Below are 8530 nucleotides of genomic sequence, written 5' to 3' on the forward strand. Positions count from 1 at the left end.
ACGAAAACATTGAGGGTGTTGGAGATGGATTGAGTTACTGTGTAAATGAACTCTATTATATTTTAAAACATGTCCCTACAAAAGTAAGAGAATGCCGCCATGTTTCATTAAAAAAACGAAAGAATTGAAGTAAACGTATACTTTTCCCTGTCTTTTTCTACTTCTCGTTTCCTTTGTCCTATTAATAATATGTAGAACAAATACTTACAGGACTGCACGCTGAAATGAAAAAAAAAAAATAGAGAAAAAAATCACATTATTGACAACGACGCAGTAATGTATAACAAAGGCTAATATTACACTAAAATGCTGTTGGAAATACACATTAAAAAGACTTTCCAGCAGAACAGGCAGTGCAATGGTTCTACACAACTTTACTTACTGGAATTCACGCACGTTGGTTCAACTTTCATGACACACATCTCGTGCTCTTTACACTTCTGCAACATGGACAGACAAACATTTAGCGAACATTATCACCATCCAAAGGTAATGGTGTCAGTCATCGTATGAAAACAGAACTTGATTGGAAAAAGTTATATAAGAATATCATTAGAGCGGAAAAAACTGTAGTTCGTGTAAAATACTTAACCCTGGTTGCTATGATACTAACTACTGTAACAAACAGTATGCAGACTCCACTGCTTCATTACACCAGCTCACACCTACACAGCACCATCCACACAAGCTTTTATCCACAGCACCAGGTGTAAACAATCACACAATTACACACACATACCAGATTTTCGCAGGTGATTTCAGGTACAACATCTCTGCACTCAGTACCACAGCGAAAGAAATCCATGCAGCATCTCTGGGTTCCAGGACAGTGAACATCTTCTTCACACTGTCTGCGGCACTGCCTCCCGCCCCTGAGTAAAGCCTCCCCCAGCTGGGGCTCAGGACAGTAGCCATGCTCTGCAACAACAAATCATGTTGTACTTGTGTGTATGCAACATACCGAGATGTCAGTCAGTCTCAATCTCACTCTCAATCGCCAAAAAATTTCTGCTTACATACAATAGCTCTTAAACTTTGGCAAGTTCTCTGAAACCACAGGTATGTGTCCTCTTCAGGAAAGAGGATGATGAATGGATCAAATTCTTCCCCTATTTAATCTCTAGAACTCTGCTACTTTGAGATTAACAGAAACCGAGTTCTCTGTGTGTGGGCTTCTGATATTTAAGTGCAAGAGGAAGAAAAACAGATTATCAAACATCAATGCCCTGATGGTGTCGAGGCTCCAATCAAAGCAGGTCCCAAGAGATTAAACTGGCTCTGAACAGGCTAAAGCTGCTGTTGCAATATCTGATGGCAATACTGCAGCTTCTTGTATTGCAATCATTTCCCCATTCACTGATTCAATTCTGGCTTTAAGACCCGCATTTTCCATGTGGATTTCTCTTGATATATATATATATTGTTAAGCCGAGTATTTATGTCAAGTTGTGTTCAAATTGCTGCCAACAGAAATTATTATTATTGGTAGTAGTAGTTAAGCAGCAGCAGAAGCAAAACTAATTAAAATTATGATAGCCCACGTGTTTATGAAAGTAAAGAACAGTTGATTTCATTTAGGCAAACTACAAAATTGGTCACATCCATAAGAAGACATATTTTACTCACTCATACACTTGGCAGACATAATTCCTGTCGTTGAGTCAACTACCATGCGACAGTAAGCACAGTTCTGCAAAAAGAATTAGTGATTAAAAATGATCATGTTATTGGTGTCGAGGCATGCATTGCCCTCCTATGGCATCAATAATTAATTATTAATAGGAAAAATCTTCACTTACAAGATAGAATCTATCAACGTTTGACGGAAACTAAGGATACTTGAAATAATAAACATATTAATTTCCATATGAATATTGTTCCTTTGTTTCTTCTGTTGTAATACAAAAAATTATAAATCAATGTTCAAAGTGTTAGTCCGTAAAAGAAGTTCTTACCTTTCCTATACATGGTGATGGAAGTTCTCCCTGCACCACGCCCTGTAATACACAAAACTACTAAAGTTTGCATTTAACCACAATAACTTCTTAACTGCATATGGTTGAAAATGGTTGCTTTTGTTTTTGAAAAGTTCCTACACCTACACTTTGGATTAATATTGTTTGAATTTATTAGGAGAGCAAGAATCTTTAGTTTTGTTTAATCAGTGTAATTTAGAATTTAAAAAATATTCCGTTTTTTTTCTCTTGGAAATGAGAAGGCAGCCCCTGCCCTAGGCATTTTATCAATGCATAGCTTCCCCTTGGCCACACAATTGAAATTCGTCTGGTCTACATGGACATTACCAAAAAAAAAAAAAAAAAAAAAAAAAGAAAAACGCCGAGGGAAAACATAATCAGAGAGAATTTCCCTTCAGTTATTTGAATGTCTTGCTAATAAATGATACTCATTTCATGTCCCCATACTCCTTGAATCTTTTACTGGTGTACCCATGTAGACTTTTCAGATGTAGTCTGCATCCAATGAAGGGATTGAGTACGTTAGACCAGTTGGAGCTACCCTACCAATTGACTGTGAGGATGACACCAATGAAGACATCTTTGTAGATGTGTTCCCCGTCATTCTTCCACAGTAAGCGTGACCTTTTGAGACACTATTTTCATTAAAAGGGTCCATGCAGTGATGGCCCTTCTCAATTTGCGGCTAAATCTCAATCCCACTAGGAAAAGAAGACTAATTAATTTCAAGTGGCCAACTTGAACTACAAGCACAATCATCAGTCCTGGGAAACAAATAAAAGTCACATCCTTCTCAAAGGGTGGTAAAAGATTGCAGGTCTCTAGAAAACGTTTGCTGAAATATTTATTGTCAGTAAAACCAAACAGTTTACATACTAACAAAGACCGTGCTTAGTTTGATCAATGTCAAACATTACTACATTGAGAGATAGGCTACAAATATAAGTGTTCATTGAAAACCATAGCTATCATTTCTTCTATTCAGTCGCCGGATATAGTTAAAGATAGGTTATGTTGTAAAACACTGCTTTGGCGATGATTTTGTATTTTAAAAGATTCTTACCATTGCACACAGAAAGATGATTGTCGATATGTTTGACATTCTGTTTAACATTCGTGGTTACGGTGGAAGCAAGCTTCAGCCAAAGTGTCTCTTTTTTCAGTCTTCTTTGCTCTATATATACGTCGGGAAAATCCCCCCACCGGGAAGTCCAGGATGTGGAAGACTCGCGTGACCCACGGGTGTATCACGTGATCAGGGCGACATCGGACTGGGGTCTGATTTGATTTGTTTGTTTTGGGGTTTGATTCTTTTTTAACTGCTGCACTTGTGTCAACCGGTCCTCATTACCTTATTTTATCTTGACAGTTCTGTAGATGAATAGACTGGTCCTGAACTTCCTTGTCCTTGTACCTCTAGTGTCCTCGTAAGCAAAAGTGTTCAGAGAAACGATGATTTGCAATTATCTATAAGATTCACTATTCACCGATTACTGGGATAGGAGTTTCATTTATAATAACTCACTAAAGATCTGCATTACATACGCATGAACTAGTCTGACAAACACAGGAAAACTCATGAAGTCATTGGGGTACATAGATAAGTTTAGTTATGCTTCCAGCTATCCCATTGTCTTCTTGTTAAAGAAAACAATTAATGTCTGCATTTTAATAGCATGCATGTGGTGACCTCTGAAAAAAGAAGCTTATAAACTAGCAGGCTTTGGATGACAAAACAGTTTTCGAAAACTGGAGTGTAGAAAACATTTTGAAAGGTTACCCTTAATGACCGGCTGTACATCTCTCTCTCTCTATGTATATATAAACACACACACACACACTTGCGCCCACTTTAACTAGACCAATAAAACAACAAAGTTTCATTGTTAACGTATTTTCTTTAATAAACTAGTTTTTGTTATCTTGTTTTAAAAAGCTTTCGATGGTTGCTGTAATGTTGTTGAGATTAACTTAATAAAGAAAATCTAGACATAACAAAATAAGCAAAAATTGTGCATTTTATAAAAGCTCCTGGGTTTTAGGCAAGTAGTCTCCCCTTGTTGGCTACGCGACTGTTTATATACGAGCCTCAGCTTGTCGCCCCTTGTAGGACTGAATGTGGAAGACACGGGTAACTGTTCGGGTGCACCACGTGAACAGGAAAGAGTCAGATGGATTTTTCGTGCGTCATTTGTGTCAACCGCCCCTGATTACCTCCCTTTCGTTTTGCCTCTGTGTACATTCCTTGTGTGGGTCATTACATGTGTGCATGTAAAAATATTTGTAAAGCAACATCTTTGCTAGACTCACTTTATACTCAGTTTTCACTTCAAATTTCGCACTCACTCCTGTCACATTGTACCCTTCTGTCTTCACACAAGTTGCGGAGATCAAACACTACAAAACAAATACTCGGTGTGCAGGCCACTTGTTTCAATCAAACAATCATTTGCATGAGGACCTCTTAGTCAGGAAATTAATTTCTTCAGGACGACATCCACAGTTTGTTAAAGGGTGTTTTCAGTTGTTTTTCAAGTTTGTGTTTACACAAGAGCTCGAGGGGCTCGAAGCAATTTTCGGTCTAGGGATCTCGTTAGGGAATGAGGAAGTTAGAACTGAATCGTACTAAACATGTAATAAGCGTTAATGCACGAGGGTAGTGTAGTCTTTAATTAAATGTAATTAATTTTGTTTTAGAAACAGCTTTGCGTGTCTGTAATGCTCATTTACCCATGAGGCCACAAACAAAGAGACATCAACACATTGTACAAACCTTTATTATGAAGTAGCTAAGACTAACGAACAACAGCTTTAGACCACGTGTCCTAATGTTACTACACCACACTGAGGTCACAGGTCAGGCCCAGGAGACGTGTCACAGAGGTAAGGGTGGGGTACAGCGGTACCCGCATATTGTGCGACAGCAGATGCTACCCTTGGGGCATGGCTGTACACCGGGAGGTGGATTGGGAGAGCAGACATCCCACACAGAACAGCTGGACGTGTTGATGCCTCCAGGGTTTGGGTCGCACCGGGCTTGAAGACAGAAGAGAATCTCAGTAAAACTGCCATGCAGGAAATAATACATAGCGGAGAACACTCCAACATCCAAATGTATCATCTAGTTTCGATAAATGTTAAGTTAATAAATACTCGTTCGATACCCGTGCAATGAGAGTGAGTGAGTGGGTGAGTGAACAGAATAACTGGAGACGTGAAGGAAATATGAAGACGTACAAAATACGAGAAGAAGAATCACGCAGACAGAGCGAGGCTGCAGTAAGGAATGTATCAAATAAAGAAGGTAGAAAACACTCATTGAGCCTTACGTCGACACCTGGCTACTTTGGAACAGGGTGGTGAAGCACAGCCAGGTGGCTGAGTCAGGATACATGAATATCCTTCATCGCAGATCTACAAAAGAAAAATATTGTTATTGCTTTCCTTACTTTAAAAAATGTGTCGTTAGGTAACAATGTATTAAATTAAAAAAATAAACCACTCTTATCAAGTTATAAACTGTTTTGGTAGATTTATTTTCGTCTCTCTAGAAAGAAAGCTGTTTGAGCGTTTTAAGGAATTGTCAGACCGATTCGAAACTAAAGGAATTTAGCAATTTTAAAAATATTCATTTGCGAACGCAAGCAAGAACACAGACACACGCAGTAAATGAAACGTTGCTTATTTAGGTGCAGGTTTACTTTTGCTGAGTTAACATTTCTGAATCTCAATTTTTTTCATTATTTTTATTCTTCAGTGAGTGTGACATAGTATATTGTTCACACAAGCCACTGCATATAAGCGCGTGCTATATAAGAGGGTTAAATATGTACTTACAGGTGTACACATTAGTCCTGGAATTAAAAAAAAAAATGTAACGATCAGAAAAAATATCAAAATATAAATTTATCCTCAATGAGAATGGAGAACGATAGAAAAAAATTTATAAATTCAGAATAGAAGACATTATTGGGAAGAGAACTATTTATCTCATACGTAGATAACGTAAGCTATGTCTGACAATAAAAAATGACAAACTTTGAGACAGGAAAGAAGAAAGAATATAAAACTTTACAACATTCAAAGAAACTGAAGATCATGAGGATTGTTAGGAACCTATAGAAGTTTCTCACGCTCGCTTAGCGCACATTATGGATGACAAAAGGCGAGCACTGGATGTCAGCATTCATCAGACATTGCTGACGACGATAAACCGGACATACGTCACATGACGTAAATATTACAAGTAACGATGAACATGACGTGTGCCACATGACGTAAAAATTACAAGTGACAATAAACAGGACATGGGTCACATGACGTAAAAATTACACCTAATGGTGAACACGGCATACGTCACGTGACGTAATTCTCACGTTTTGGCAGACAGCGGGAGATGAGCGGACACCGGCCTGTGGTACACGTGGGGTTCACGTCCATCTCACACTTGAGGTCCTCGCCACATGGCTGAACAGGAAAATGTTCCAGGACATATTTTGAAAATATTTTAAACTAATCCAAAAAAGCAAAATTAGAAAATATTTCAAAGTGTCTCTCTACTCTCCATTTTGAGTAATAAACAAGAAGATAGTTTGAAAAACTTTCACATTTTCAGAGTTCTACCCTAGTATTATGCTCTTAAGCAAAAATAAAATAAATACAAGGAAATATAAAAAATACTGTGTTGAAAATGTTTTACAGAAACGTTATACAAGAGAAGGTTTCACATGTATAAATGTTTCTGTTTTTCATGCCGTTTGCCGATCCACCATTCTGACAAAGTTTTGTTGTACTTACCGGGTTGCAGGCTGAAAAAAGAGAAAAAACTTTTTTACTTACTTAAATGCATAAAAGCTATTATAGTTATTGGTAAGACTAGATTTATGATTTATTTTCTGCGACAGTTAAAAATAACAGTAAAGAATCAGAGAGTATTGGCCTTGGAGACTTATTGTCAATTTTAAAAACGCAAAAGCGATCTTTTATAATTATCTTTACACTCGTGACGAGCTTACTGGCGTTGACGCACGTGGCCACGAGACAATCGTCTCCGCTACATTTAGTCCTCTCCATGATGCACGACTGACCCTCCTGGCATTTCTGTAACTCAATAAAATGTTAATTTTAATAATATAAGTACAACCTCTTTGACAAAAGGAAAAATTTAATAAGCAAATATTATGGACACACTTATGAATGTTTCGCACATAAGCAGCCACTCATTTTAAAATAGTTTTGTAGCATCTGTCGTCACGTGGGTGCAGCGACAGGAGCGGGTTATAAAGACACTACACACAACACGTACAGGTAGTGATGAACATCATTCATAGCTGAGTGTCCAAAAGACTTCTTGCACACACACACACACGTGCTAAGGCTAATAGACAGACAGAGAAAGAGAGAGTGTACACACCTTGGTATCACAGGTGTCCTCAGGAAGAGGGTCTTGACATTGTCTGCCACAACCGTACAGGTCGGTACAGCATCTCTGTCGTCCTGGACACTCCGTGTCCTCCTCACACAACCTCTGACACTGAGCCCTGCCTCCCCCTACCTGCTCCTCCCACAGAGGGTCGGGACAGTAGCCAGGCTCTGTCACACACACATACATATCAGACACACACACACACATATAACATGTGCCAATACTAATAGTTCATGGGGTGGTCGTGATATGGTGATGATGATGGTTTTGAGGAAGCGATTATTGTAACAGTTGCAACACTAAGAAGAAAATATAATTTATAAATAATTATTGGACTAATCGCGAAAGACGATTTTACTGTGAACAATATGTAAGAAAACCATATTCAAACAAATTCGAAAAGAAAGGACAAAATAAAAAAAAAATTAATGTTATTAACACTTACTTAAGCACTTGGTCGACATGCCACCTGTTGTTAAATCGCTGAAGATGCGACAAGCTGTACCGGAGGGACAAATCTACAAGAAAACAACAGCGAGTTGACAAGCACACAAACACACATGCACAGTATAAGGCCAACAGTCTATTAGAATTTTCAAGGTAGTAGGTATACTTAGCTGTGAATTGCATGTCAACAACAACAAAACTGCTAAATGTGAATTCTAGTCACTCATCTCAACTACATCACAACAATTGAAGTCTTGTGTTCATTTGGAAAGGTAAAGCAAAGAAAGTTAACCTTTCACCTTAGTTCTGAAGTGGCAAAGAGGTGGCTCGGATCCATGGGCCAGTCCCTGCAAAGTACATCAACCATGTGTTGAGTTCATCCAGCGCCTGACACTAGCACTGCAGGCAAGTAACGCTAGGAACTGACCATACAGAGCTCACAGAAGTCATAGTCAGAAAAAGGTTGTGGCTAAACAAGTCTGAAATCATAGCAAAACCCTTTTTATGTAGTCAGCCAAAAATATAACATTTATTTTTATTGAGAAAGAACAGCGCAGAGCCGTTGTTTTTGTTGCATTGTTTACATCACCTACTACAAGCCCCAGACACAAGGTAAGTCCGTTACCAGTGCACAAAGCAAGAAGATGAACATCTCCGGTAGTCTAGGAGCAAATGTCCCCCA

The 8530-nt window shown here is 38.4% G+C and overlaps 1 long non-coding RNA gene across 1 annotated transcript; it reads right to left on the reverse strand.

Annotated features, from left to right (window-relative positions):
* Positions 1 to 7370: 7370 nt before the first annotated feature.
* On the reverse strand, positions 7371 to 8221 carry LOC112566392. Its single transcript, XR_003099580.1, has 3 exons — positions 8148 to 8221; positions 7847 to 7919; positions 7371 to 7568 (listed from the first exon to the last, which is right to left on the reverse strand). It is a non-coding gene; the product is annotated as an uncharacterized LOC112566392 (long non-coding RNA).
* Positions 8222 to 8530: the final 309 nt, after the last annotated feature.

The sequence above is a fragment of the Pomacea canaliculata genome, linkage group LG6 (genome assembly GCF_003073045.1).
Source record: "Pomacea canaliculata isolate SZHN2017 linkage group LG6, ASM307304v1, whole genome shotgun sequence".
Taxonomy (NCBI): domain Eukaryota; kingdom Metazoa; phylum Mollusca; class Gastropoda; order Architaenioglossa; family Ampullariidae; genus Pomacea; species Pomacea canaliculata.